A 15,003-nucleotide genomic window follows, 5' to 3' on the forward strand; every position below is an offset into this window, starting at 1 on the left:
TTTGGAGTAAATTTGCCAATATCCCTTCCAACTCTGTATAAATGTCTAATCATTATGTTGTACCCCTGAAACATATATAATATTGTATGTCAACTGTATTGAAAAATAAGTAACAAATGAAAATTATCATTGGCTTGTTTCTATTAAAAATACATTTTTGTATATTTTTATTTTGCATTATTCTTTTGCATTTTTCTTTTGCAGGGGGAACAAATAACTTTTTAATGGAATTTTCAACCCTAAAGTATGCTTGACTATTTGTTTCCCTTTGGTTTTTAATTTCAATTAACATGAACTATTCAGAGCGACTTTTTTTGGAAGGGGTGAATACTAAGCCAATCCAATGAATGACAACCAAATAGGGAATGAGTCAGTCGTTAGTAATGTCAAATAGGACCTTCAGCAGAAGAAACCAGTGGAGAGTATGCCCCCTGTGAAACATTGTGTGATTTTCCATGTGTCTTCACAGTCAGCTCCCTCCTGGTGTTTGATGATCATTATCATTTAAAGGCATGTTCCAATCTTGGAAATACAAAGCAAAAATAAAGGCCCGTAATGACATGGATAAATAGGAAACTTTATTTATATAGGCAGACTTGTACTTATAGCCTTCCTGCTATTTGTGGTGGGTGAGGGTTACTTGATGAACTTAATTTAATGGCTACACTATTGCAAATAGCAGGGAAACTCAGGTATCTAAGTCTATTTAAGATATCTAAGTCTAGATATTCTTTATAAAACTAGCAGATTGCTGCAAATAGACTTAAAGGGGAAAAATAAATTTCTCTTTCACATTGTCTAATCTGAAAATATAGATTCAAAATATAAATTACTAGGCATAAACTATGATTGATATCTATTGGGATAATATGTTTTAATCCCAAACTTTTATGACCAGCCAAGAGGGAGTTATTTGAGTACAAGAGATTTTACACATATTTCAGCTAAATTAAAGATACAAACATTAAAGTCAACACTTAAGACCTCATGAAGATTTGAGGTACTGTCTAGGGGGCCACAGATCCATAAATCAATGAAAGGACCCATAAATGAGCTATTTCCTTCTCAGACTGAGTCTTGGTAAGTAGCTTTTAAATTAACAAATTCAGAAGACCAGTAAGAATTGTGTGAAATAGAAATTACCTGGCAGAGGTGAGGTGAGAGACAGAAGAGATAAGAAGATAATGAGAGGTGTCTTGTATTTCTGGACAAATCTGCGAAAGGTGAGCCACAACATATTCATTGTATGTTATCTTGTGAAAGTCCATTACCATGGCTTTCTAAAATAGACTTTTTCTGTTTCTATATCAATACAATAATATTGTAAGTGAGAACAAATACCCAGTGAAGATAGTTTAATACTGACTGAATTAACATACTGTGATCAAAAGGAGAAACTGGCCAATCCCTGGTTACATATAAATAAAATCGCTGGCCAGATGATTTCAGGTTAGCCTCAGCTCATTTACTTCAGAGTTTTTAAACAACTGGAGATAATTTCAAACAGCCAGACACAAACCAGATTAACAACATTCTCAGTCACTGAATGTTACAGTAATAAAGAACCCCCATATAAAAACAATATCAATATTTTAATAAAGTAGCTAGAAATTAAGAATACTATTACTAATACTGTTGTTTGAGATAAACGTGTTAAATAATTTGACGGCACATGAGAAAAGCATTTCACATAATAAGGGAAATGATATTAGGTGAATAATTTCCAATAAATCATACATTTAAATAAGAGTTTAAAATCCCTACAAGGTGTGATTAGGGGGCCATGAAGATGACACTGATGTAGCTCAAGCACATCGTTTTTATAATGGGCTGTATGATATGGATAGCAATGCCTGTAAATCAAAATAAAACTGTTCATAAACTGCAGAGGGAGCCCATCAGGGTCCATCCCTGTCTGGACTAGGCAACTTGGCTCCACGTGGCAAACTGTGCGGTCCAAACTGAGTATTGTTAGGGCAATTCTGAGTCCTGCATCTGAACAGCACTTCCCATACAGTAACTACAATCCAGGAAATCTCTGCTTATGTGTTATCCATTTCTTCAGTCTAATCTAGGGTGTTTAGAGCTTTGGGACTAGCAAATACTTGAATTTGGGGACTCCTGAATCCAGGAGTCTCCTGCTTCCCTGAGAGAAAACGGCCTATCACTTCCCCTTTGTGCTTCTCCCTCCCTTATTCCATGGACAACACCGGATGTAGCCAGTCTCAGTTTAAGAACATAGGTCCAGCAAATCACCAATTATATATGTCCAAAATCTTGTTATGCTAGAGTGGGTTATTACAGGCTTTTACTATAAGAGTGAGTGGTGCTGGCAAAACATACACACACATTCAAACAAACAAACAAACAAACAAAATGTTAGCTGTTAGTCCTTTACAGAATCAGCCACAGAGAGATCCCTGGGGCAGCCAGATTCAATTACTGGTCGACAAAAGTACAGTATAAAGGCTGGACCCCTAACCCCAACATAGGCCAGCCTAGTCTCAGAGCTCCCTGTGGGGTCAATTGAGGCCTTTCTTATGAATTTTAGCTCTACCCCCTTACCCAACTTCACCGTTTTCTTTCCCATTTTGTAGATGGTTATCTCCAAATAACACCCAAATATCAATACATATGCAGTGATTTATTCACTATCTAGGGCATTAGAACCTGTGAAAACATTGTTAAGTTTAAGGAGTGATTAATAAAAGGAAGGCAGCTAACTTCTGTCAGCATTCAGTTCAATTTCATAACTTTATCTAGAAATGTTCAGCTGCCTAGAAACAAAAATATAAAAAGCAGGGAAAAAGTGTTGATATATCCTGGAGTTCAGAAGACAGTGTGCATTAGTGCAAAGCAGTGCTGCAGGCCCAGCCAGGCCTACCCTATTCCAGGTTGGAATCCTGCTTTGCCAATTAGGGGCTGGGTGGCAGCAAGCCAACTATAAAATCTCTTACAGCAGACCTTGCCCTGGCAGCCCTTGGGCTATATGGTTTTGTTTTAATTTGTTAAAAACATGATTCAACTGCCAACATTATATATAGGAATATTTCACAAAAATCCACATATTCAGATTCTCTTCAGACACCTAAACCCGAGTAACGCTTAGCTCCCATGACCATACAGCATCCACCACTGTAGCTACGCAGCAGCTGCCCCCTCTCCACTATGAAGTGTTCTCCCACCTTGATACCATTTCATATTGTTTCACAGTTATTTCCATCACTTACCATATTCAACAAATTCTTTTGCAATTTGAGTTATATGAGGCTGTTATCTAGCTTGTATATAAAAATCTTGCAAATAAAACTCCCAGCAGAGTCCTAAGTATGTAGTAGATATCTGCTAGGGATAGAATCAGAATGCTGCAGCCCTAACCTCCCATGGAATTTGGACACGGGACCACTGGAAGATAAGTTTAGGGTCCTCAGGGCCATGCCCCCACAAGAAGAGAAGAGACGCCAGAGGGTTTAGGTCATATCGCTCAGGTAGGCTAGATAGGAAACAGGTGAGGCCAAGTGAGGTGATGGCCTGGAATTTATTTACAAAACTTTTAATAAGTTATGTTTACTTTATTTAGTTTCTACCAAATGTGCCCATTGTAAATTCAAGTTTGCATAGTAATAATGTTTTCATAGGGAACTTTTCAGAATGTCTCATTTGTTGATTGGGATTCAAACACGCTAGAGAAAAGAACACACTGCTACCATCTGGTAGCCGTACTCTGAATGACTGGCAATTTTTTTTTCCAAAATAATCACTGGTCTCCAGAAGATGGACTTTTACAATTCAAGCTTATCTCAGAGACAAGATAAAATAAAAGTTATGATCTCTTTAGACACACCCTTCATTTGTTATTTAATAGCAAATGAGCTCTCTATTGCTGTTTTGTAATAATGAAATTAGAAATATGCTTGAAAAGAAACACAGGAATAAAAAAGTCTCAAAATAAACATTTTTAAGCTAAATATTTCTAAACTATCGCTTCTCGGCCTTTTGGCTAAGATCAAGTGTAGTATCTGTTCTTATCAGTTTAAACTAAAATCNATTTTTTTTTCCAAAATAATCACTGGTCTCCAGAAGATGGACTTTTACAATTCAAGCTTATCTCAGAGACAAGATAAAATAAAAGTTATGATCTCTTTAGACACACCCTTCATTTGTTATTTAATAGCAAATGAGCTCTCTATTGCTGTTTTGTAATAATGAAATTAGAAATATGCTTGAAAAGAAACACAGGAATAAAAATGTCTCAAAATAAACATTTTTAAGCTAAATATTTCTAAACTAAAATCCAACATTTTCATACTTTTTCACACTACATAATGCAATGATCAGTTATTAAAATATGGTACTAAATATTTTTAAAGTGTTCATACTTGAAAATATAAGAATCAATGCCAAGTGATACTACATAACACTGCTGCATTTGTGAAAGAAATTTCTTCAGAGTTTGCTAGATTATCCTTCCAAGAAAGAACATAATGATAGAGAAAAATGCCAATTAGCTATGCAGTATTGGTTTCCCACTCCCTCTGCTCTTCATTATTGCTAATAGAATCCCTACTTTGTCTTCATGTACACTAAGGGTCCACATACAGCGTGATGAATGAATCATGATTGCTCCAGTAGTTATGATGAGTCTATACCCGGATTTTCTAGCCTTGGCTACAGTTAGGATGGACGTATAATCCTATTCTTGTCAATAAAACCTAAGTGTACATCTTCTCGGAGAGTTTCTTGGAAAGCTTTTGCCATCATTACAAAAAGTGAAATGCATCCTCTTGCTTTGATTTCGGATATAATGTCTGTTGCCGAGGCAGTCTGCTGCCTAGTAAAAGCAAATTGCTCCACTTTTTCTTTCAAGTAATAGCTAGTGTTTATAAAGAGCTTAGTATATGCCAGGCAGTGTGCTATGTGGTTTATTTGCATTTTATGTCATGTAATCTCAAAAACCCAAACAGTAGGTAATAAATATGGTCTTCGTTTATCTATGAGGGCACTGATGCTTAGCGAGAAAAGTGGACTTGAGAGCTGTCACAGGGCTTGTCAATAAAAAAGCCGAGACCAGACCACAGGATTGTATGACACCAAAAACATGCTCTCATGCACTATATTGTAATGTTTCCCCATATTTACACAGAAAATGCCCACTGCTCAGAAAGTGGATAAAGTCACCTTCAAGAAATCGTTAGACTGTTTCTGCTGACATCTTTCTTTGTGTAAGTTTTCATTATGACTAGAACCTCCATTATGTATTAGCTAATAGAAATAGTTTTTATCTAGCCTGAAATCTTTGATGCTCATCAGGAAAGCCAATTTTCAGACTACTTCCCAGAATTCAGGCCTTATAAACAGTCTTTTTGGGGGGCCCACAATAAACTCTGTTTTAAGTGTGGTTTTGAAAGAATTGCAAGATCCCACGTGACCGTAGACATCCCCCTCAGGTAGACATATCCCCTTGGAATGCTGGGTAATGTATCCTAAAATTCCCTCCTCAGTTAAGGCAGGGAATGGTTCTCAGAAGGCATGAGAAGCACAGAATGTTGAGGAAGCATGGACGTGGCCCTAGGTACTGTATCAGCTGTTTTCCACTTGCCCCTCCAGCTCCAGCTCCTTACTCCTGGGCCTGTTATCTGCTCTGGTAGATTAACCTGTATTGGCCACATCTAAAAGCTCCTTTAAACCCACTGGTGCTGAGAGGTTTAGCCAAGGAGGGCAACAGCGGAGACCGGGAGTAACGCAGAGGGCAAGGGATTGTTCCCCTGGCTCTTTCCCAACTGGATGCATTTCACACACTAAAATCAAAATTTGTCTCAAGCTTGCTTTCTGTACAACACCTCCTTCTTCCTAATGAAGGCAACTTCTTCCTCCACTTGTCTTTTCAGACCTAAATGTAACAGACCCAATATGGCCATAAACTTTCTGAAGATGAAACATTTCACTTACACCTTTGCAATATCTAATCACACTCCCCTGGATTAACCTGGTTTGTGTACCCCTTTTTCCCCAGCAGAAACCCTAACTGATGGCGACATGGACACTATACTTATAGTTTAAAAGTTAAAAAAATATCAAAGAGTGTTTAAGAAAAATGATTAGCCAGAATAAATGTCAATGTGTAAAGGTCTTACATGTCTTTTCTTCTATATAACTGTATATAGCAGAAAATATTTGAACTGATTTTATACACTTTCAATTATCTTGGTTTTGGGAAAATATTGAATGAAAGCATCAGTTAAGAAACTGTGAAAACAGTAGGATTTCTTTGCTGCACTTGATTTTGTATGAATTATTTATTTAAAGACGATACCATCTCACACCTGTGAGAATAGCTATCATCAATAAATCAACAAACAAATGCAGTGAGGATGTGGAGAAAGGGAAGCCCTTTTGCACTGTTGGTGGGAATGCAGACTGGTGCAGCCACTGTGAAAAACAGTATGGAGATAGCTATATTAAAAATGGGTCTGCCTTCTGACCCAGTGATCCCACTTCTGGGAATGTATCTGAAGGAACCTAATACACTAATTCAAAAAAACATAGGCACCATTAGGTTCGCTGCAGTATTATTTACAATCGCCAAGATACACAGGCAGACCATCAATAGAAGAGTGGATAAAACAACTATGGGACATTAACACAATGAAATACTACTTGGTCATAAAAAAGAAGACAATTTTACCCTTTACAACAATATGGCTGAACCTGGAGAACATTATGCTAAGCGAAATAAGCCAGGCAGAAAAAGACAAATACCATGTGATTTCACTCATATGTGGAATCTAATGAATAAACTGAAATAACAAGCAAAACAGAGATTGACTCATAGATGGAGAGCAGGTGACAGCTAGTGGTGGGGGAGATTAGGGGGTGGAAGGATTGAGCAAAAAGGAAAAAGGACTCATGTACATAGACAACACAATAATGACTATTGGGGGGAGGGAAGTATAAGGGGACTAAATGGCAATGGAAAGATATAATAAAGATTATATATTTAAAAATAAAGACAATATTGATCTAACCATTTTTATACTAAGTGAAACTGTCTTGTTGAAATTGAGGAACATCTTGAGAAAAATGTCTTCAAAATCAGTAGTGCTATTTACTACAGAATAGTTGCCTCTGAACCTACCTTAAACTATAATATTTGTTAAAATAAATATTATTTTAAACAAAATGCTTGAACACATTTTTTGTTTAGTGAGTATGAAGAGAACAAGTATACCCATTAGTCTAATGTTCTTAACTAATAAAAGTAAAAGAAAATGAGACAAATTTGTTCTACTAGCAATACGATTGGTATAAAACCATATTCATTTGGTAATATGGCACATTTAGAATCTCAAAATTTCTTAACTCTCTATTCTCTGAAGTTCCCCAATTGCTATTAAAAGCTTTGCTCTATACCTCAATTATCCTGGTTGTAAGATAATGGTTAATAGGCAGTTATGGGCAATGCATGATATACAGATTCAAGGCAGGTCTTAGTCACTGAATAATTTTAGTTTACTCTGAAACGTTATAGATGCTAACTCTAGAATAATCTCATAAGCCTTTGGCATATCTCCTTAAAACCCTAAAGTTTGTAAATTTAGATGACGTAGGGAAGGGGATGCCATACGCACAGTACGGGAAGAACAGAGCATACACAGTGCATACTTCCAAATTCATAGCTATGCATCACATCTAAAAAACAAGTTCTTACTGAATGTCGGTATACATTTCTACTTATACTCACTAATAAATGTGAATGACTATGATTATTCACATAAAGGAAAGTGGTTTAAGTTTGGGGCTTCTTCAAAAACTTTTTCAATTTAAATTTCAATTTTCTATTATAATTTAAACCTGGGTAATAACATCATAAAAATTCAGTAAAATTGACAATTCTTTAACTAACACACTGAAAATATTAAATATTGATATTGTAATTGATGCTTCCAGTAGATCATTCTGGAATATTCCTAAAGGTTCTAGGTAAAAAAGAAAAAAATTACCATTCAGGATCTAAGAAAATATATTTATGCCCTCCCATATTAAAAAAATGCAGTTTTTACACATATAATTTTTCTAATTAATTAATTTTACACAATCAACTTTCTAATTAATTTTCTAATTAATATTCTATTCCCAATTTATTCCTAATAAAACTTGATTCTAATCATTGTTATATTGTGTGATATGGTGGTTTATTTACATATGTTCCTCTATGTAAAGAGAACATAGCTCCTTATGTTCTATTCATGTTTACATCTCAGGCACATAGTCAATACACATTTTTGTATTGATAGTAGTCATACAAATTTTCCTCTTTCATGACTGTGTGTAGGCCAAGAAAGTTGAACGTGTGAACGTGTGCCCTTTCACCTGGTTCCTAATTTTCTTAAAAAATTAGTTTTATTTCTATCACTTAGTTTAATTAACTTATTTGTGGAAGTTTCCACAGTAGTTCAAAATATGGCAAAATACCATTTTTCCCTCCTAAATAGTGAATTAACATGCTGGCATATTAGATGCTGCTTTTTGTTGTACTTCTTCTGTTGATATTTAACTGCATATGCATTATTTAAAAGACGTGAGTCCTGACTACTGTGCACATCACTAATACCAACTGGTAAAGTACTACTAAATACATTTGGGTGTTTAAATTTTTATTATAATGTAAAATAATTTGCTGTTTTAAGTAAAATGCTGTGTACGACATGGTTTCTGCTGTGAAATCTAAGATATTTGCTATTCATATCCTTGAAAATAAGTCATTTCCTTTTTATTCAACCGTATTGATATACTTTTAAAATAATGCCTTGCTTAAGCAAGTAATTTTTTTTTAATTTTCCAACTCTTTTTTAAAGATTTTATTTATTCATGTTTAGAGAGAGGGGAAGAGAAGGAGAAAGAGAGAGAGAAACATTAACGTGTCGTTGCCTCTCATGCACTCCCTACCGGGAACTGGCCTGCAACCCAGGCATGTGTCCTGACTGGGAATCGAACCACTTTTGTTCGGTTTGCAGGCCTGCGCTCAATCTACTGAGTCACACCAGCCAGGGCAAGCCAGTAATTGGTATTATCAGTTGAAGTACAAACAATATAAATAGTAAATTCAATGACCACTTATTTTCTTTAGATACTGCTATTTAATATTTAGCAGTAACAGACATTTATGTACTTTTCTAAGTATTTGTCTTTTTTCCCTTATATTCAAATCATTTTGACATTTGCAAAGGTGAAACTAAAGTTGAAGGTTTACTTGAAACTGGGAAGAGCGCCATCTGGTATTAAGCACATTCTCAAGGGAAAGAAATCACAAATAGCAAAAATTGCTGGTTAAAATAATAAGCTTTAAATAATCAGTTGCAGACAAATGAGGAAAGTGGATCCCTTCTCAATCTGTTTAAACATTATAGAAATATTAAATATAGTAGAATATTTTAACAGAAGCAGAAGTCATTGGCTACAAAAACACATCCAAATATTTTTATGAATATATACTGTATCTACATACTTTTTATGCTTGTAATATTATGTTATCTAAGATGAAAACTGTCAAGATAAAAGTCTTTTCTTGGAAAGACACTGGCTTCTTTGTCCTATATCAAAAAGTACTTATATAGAGGCTACTCTGCAAAGTTATTTAAAAAATGCTTTATACATTATTTCACTTGTGTGAAAATGAAGAACTCAAAAGGGGGAAAAACTGGATTTTTTTGGTTAGCATATTTTTCAGCAAAAAATACACTTCAGCAAATTCCTACTGGGAAAACAGTAATTACCTAAGTTGGCAGTACACATCTGGCCTAATAAAGAAGGGAATATAAAAGTCCTTGATGTAAAACCAAAGTGTTTATCAGTTTTTAAAATATTCCTGTTACTGCCAGATTCAAGAAAATATTTAATTAGGAACTGTGTCTCTTCTCATCTTCATTAAGTCAAGGTGCTCTCCTCCATGCTCTGCTGGGCATTAAAGAAATCAGTAGCATAAACAGCATCATATTCTGCTTACCAAATATCTTCATTAGGAACCAGATATAATAACAGGTCAAATCCTTTAGCTTTGGGGCTAAGAAAAGTGAAATCTGAATTCAATGACAGAAATATAAGTTCTCCCAAACAATCCACATGCTTTCAAGGCCTTTTGTTTGGAAATCCTCCATTGCACTTTGGCTCCCGTCCTTTTGGGTGTGCTTTTAGCGGCTGGCTGGGTCTCATCAATACAATCTCATTTGTGCGTTCCTCCCCATGCACAAGCCTGCGGCACAATGCAAGCGTCCAGATGTGCCCATATAAACCTGATATCCCCCGATTGTTGTTATTTTTAATTTATTGAATGGTTTTATTATTAAAGGTGACTTGAATTCTTAATGCAAAAATAATCCATTTTATAATTAAAAAATTTCACACAGTGCATACAAACTGAAACAGAAACTCCCCCTAGAACCCTCTACCCTCTCTCTCAAGGATGAGACGACCACTAACAGTTTGGCGTCTATACTTCTGATGTTTCAAGAGTACTTGTAATTTCACAATACATCACAGATATCTTTCTATGGCAGTAAATCCTCCCTATGTGTTTTAATGTAAACATCTCATCATGTATTTTAGATGTATCATGATTTATTCATTTGCTTCTCTCCAATTTTCTCCTTTTACCTGTAATGCTGTTAAACATTATGATATATAAAAGAAATAAAACATGAAATTTGGTAAAAATACATGGCTTGCATAAAATACTTTAGTTTTAACATGTTTTAAATGATTTTTTAATATTTTTCCACATTTTTATTGTTGTCCAAGTACAGTTGTTTTAAATTGTTATTAGATAAGTTGATGTGTGGAGAGCATCTCTCTTTTTTTGAGGTGATTTTATGTATGTATGCATGCATGTATGTATATATTATATTTTTTCCATTACCATTTGTCTCCCTTACAGCCTCTTCCACCTCCATCCTACCCCCTTGCAATTATCACATATTGTCCATGTCCATGAATCTTTTTTTTCTTTTTTGAACAGCACCTCTTTGAGACGGTAATTGTCTTATCATTTTACTGATGAGAAAATACACTTCAGAAAGTGTAAATGAATTAAGTGATTGGTAAAATTCCTATCTAAGAATCTAATTTTTTGCACTATACAGTAACTTTCTCTTGGCCAAATATTCTGTAACGGATGTGAAAAGTAAGCATTAAGTAAAAATGTTGAAGCAACAGTGAAAAATGAGGAAGGATCCCCAAAACCTGGAATTATCTTCTGTAGGGTGGGCCACTTGTAGCACAGGCTTCCCTGCTGGGCGAGTGTTCGAGAAGCTCATCCGGATCAGTGTGCCAGCTGGCGTTGGCGTGAAAGGCTGTGTTAGACTTCAGGAGAGTGTTTTTGAAGACTCTTTCAACATGGTCACCCATATCATGATGGGTGAGTTATGAACACAGCTGCCCACAGCACGCTGAGTGTTCAGCAGTTTTTGACCAAAAAGAGCATAACCCCCAGTCCCCATCCTCCCTATTCACCCAGTATCTCCCTGAGTAACATTTTTTGGTTTCCCTGGATCAAAAAAGTCCTCAAAGGGAAATGTTTTGCCTATATAGAAGAGGTGAAACAAAAAGTGGCAGAAATTAGAAAAATATAGCAGGCTGTTAAAATTCTAGGCTATTAAATAAATATATATATATATATATATATATATATATTCAGAATATGTATCATGTTTTAATTAATATATAAGCTTTCATTTAATTGGTAATTCAAATAATATAAGGTATGCTAAAACACCACACATACTTCCTAAAGAACACTTCTAGGTAGAATACAAGGAAGAGACATAATCTGACTTGTGATAATGATCAGAAAAACACTATTCTATGTGTTGATAAAATAGACTCAAGAGTACAATCTAGGTTGATGATAGCAGCATGAATTTCACATTTAGAGAACCTTATTTAAATATTAGGCAATAATTTGAAAACATTATTAAAATACCCAAATGTGAAAGCAGGGGGTCTTTTTACCCAAAGTGGCTTTTATTTACACATACTCTTTTTTCTTTTCATTCCGTGATTTTTATGATCTCATTTGCGCTAATAGTAATCGTCAATTTTGTCAGTTTGGCTCATCGATGGCTCCCAGTTGTTTGGTCAAACACTAGTCTGGATGTTACTGAACAGGTGTTTTGTAGATGTGATTAATATTTACAATCAGTTGACTTTAAGTAAAGATTACACCAGAGCCCTGACTGGTGGGGGGGTTCAGTTGGCTGAGTGATGTCCCACAAAGCAAAGGGTTGCAAGTTCAATTCCCAGTCAGGGTACCTGCCTCAATTTGGGTTTATATAAGAGGCAACAGATCAACATTTCTCTCTCACATTGATGTTTCTCTCCCTCTTTTCTCCCTTCCTTCCCTTCTCTCTAAAAATAAACCAAACAAATATTACTTTAGATAATTCAAGTGGACATCATCATTAAAGTGCCAAAACTTGAAGATTTCTGGTGAAGGTATTTTTGCCTCAATAGTGCAACATAGAAATCCCATTTGAATTTTCACCCTGCCAGCCTGCCTTATGGATTTTGGAGTTGTCGTCCACCAATACTGTGTAAGCCAAATACTTAAAATCAATCTTTAACACACACAACACACCCCGGACACATTCTATTGGTTCCATTTCTCTAGAGAACCCTGACTGAAACAGGTTTCCTGTTATGGGTTGATCTGTAGTCTCCTGCCCCATCAAATTTAAAAAAAAAAAAGGTGTTTTGATGTCCTAACATCTAGAATCTCAAAATATGACCTTACTGAGGAAATAATGACTACTGCAGATGTACTTAGTGAAGATGACGTCATATTGGAGTGGGCCCCTAATCCAATGGGAACAGTGCCATTATAGATGGCCATATAAAGGCATAGAAACACAAGGAAAATGTCCTATGAAGATGGAGGCAGGGAGTGGGGTGATGCATTTGGAGGTCAAGGAATGCCAAGGACTGTCAGCCACCACCAGAGCGTAAGAGAGGCAGGGAAGAGATCCCCCCTCCAAGCCCTCAGAAGGGAGGACACTGTTGACGCCGTGCTTTCAGACTGCTAGTCTCCAGAACTATGCAGGAGCTAATTTCTGTTGTTTTTTTGTTTTTGTTTTGTTTTTTAAGATTTTATTTATTAACTTTTAGAGGGGAAGGGAAGGAGAGAAGGAGAGAAATATCAATGTGTGGTTGCCTCTCGTGAGTCCCCTGCTGGGAACTGGCCCGCAACCCAGGCATNTTTTCACCCTGCCAGCCTGCCTTATGGATTTTGGAGTTGTCGTCCACCAATACTGTGTAAGCCAAATACTTAAAATCAATCTTTAACACACACAACACACCCCGGACACATTCTATTGGTTCCATTTCTCTAGAGAACCCTGACTGAAACAGGTTTCCTGTTATGGGTTGATCTGTAGTCTCCTGCCCCATCAAATTTAAAAAAAAAAAAGGTGTTTTGATGTCCTAACATCTAGAATCTCAAAATATGACCTTACTGAGGAAATAATGACTACTGCAGATGTACTTAGTGAAGATGACGTCATATTGGAGTGGGCCCCTAATCCAATGGGAACAGTGCCATTATAGATGGCCATATAAAGGCATAGAAACAAAAGGAAAATGTCCTATGAAGATAGAGGCAGGGAGTGGGGTGATGCATTTGGAGGTCAAGGAATGCCAAGGACTGTCAACCACCACCAGAGCGTAAGAGAGGCAGGGAAGAGATCCCCCCTCCAAGCCCTCAGAAGGAAGGACACTGTTGACGCCGTGCTTTGGGACTGCTAGTCTCCAGAACTATGCAGGAGCTAATTTCTGTTGTTTTTTGGTTTTGTTTTGTTTTTTAAGATTTTATTTATTTACTCTTAGAGGGGAAGGGAAGGAGAGAGGGAGAGAAATATCAATGTGTGGTTGCCTCTCGTGAGTCCCCTGCTGGGAACTGGCCCGCAACCCAGGCATGTGCCCTGACTGGGAATCCAACCACGATCACCTGGTTCGCAGGCCCACACTCAATCCACTGAGCTACACCAGCCAGGGCTAATTTCTATTGTTTTAAGCCACTCACTTTGTGGCTCTTTGGTACAACAGCAGTAGGAACTAATATACTGAAGAATCATGTCACCTACATTCTTAACTGTCTTTAAAAAACAGAAAAGAAGGAAACCTCCGTAAAACTAAAATGTCAGCATACTCTTGGCTGCCTTTTCCTAAATTCTCAAGGGTAAATGTAGTCTATGAATGCTTATTATAGTACCAGACTAAACTAATCCTTTCCCCAAATTAAAATGCAGGCACCAAGCACATTAAAGAATAAGTTTTTAAAATCTACTGACAAACTAGCTCATGATATGTGTTTTATATAACAATACTCAGATATTTTCAACCAGAAGTAGGTTAACATTCACTATGAAGTGACTTTCAACTACTGTAATAGCTAGCACCACCCCATCCCCAAACTCATGTTGAGATATTAAATGAACTTACTTGTTTTCAAGTGTTTGAATTACTTCTCTCTCACTTGTTTCTTTTTCAACTTTAATATAGAGACCTAGAAGAATGCTTCTTTAAGTCAATTGACATTCTTCACCCTTTTCACTTATGTTTCGAAAGATTTTATTTATTTATTTTTAGAGAAAAGGGAAAGGGGACAGAGAGAGAAGCATTGTTGTGTGAGATATTGGTTGCCTCTCACATGCCCTCAACTGGGGGTGTGGGCCCACACCCAGGCATGTGGTCTGACTGGGAATCAAACCAGAGACCTTTCAGTTTGCCGGCTGGCGCTCAATCCATTGAGCCATAACAGCCAGGGCTTTCCATCCTTTCAATTTCAAATTGTTTCACAAAACTTTTTCTTGTCCAAATAATGTAGTTTTCTGAATTATTTTTTGGTAGCTCAGAAGAATTGGAAGATGTTAGCTTTGAAAAAAAAAGTAAATAAATAAAAAGTTTATTTGCCAAAAAGTTACTTGGAAATATTTGGGTAAATAAAACAGAATAGTA

At 36.2% G+C, this 15,003-nt stretch overlaps 1 protein-coding gene and 1 pseudogene across 2 annotated transcripts in view; one reads left to right on the forward strand and one right to left on the reverse strand.

Moving 5' to 3' along the window:
• Positions 1-15,003, reverse strand: part of CCSER1 (coiled-coil serine rich protein 1) — a 698,243-nt gene that overhangs the window by 319,252 nt on the left and 363,988 nt on the right. The window lies entirely within an intron of this gene.
• Positions 3,981-4,046, forward strand: LOC118987111 (uncharacterized; annotated as a pseudogene).

The sequence above is a fragment of the Sturnira hondurensis genome, unplaced genomic scaffold (genome assembly GCF_014824575.4).
Source record: "Sturnira hondurensis isolate 20B ecotype Veracruz unplaced genomic scaffold, ASM1482457v3 Scaffold0004998, whole genome shotgun sequence".
Taxonomy (NCBI): domain Eukaryota; kingdom Metazoa; phylum Chordata; class Mammalia; order Chiroptera; family Phyllostomidae; genus Sturnira; species Sturnira hondurensis.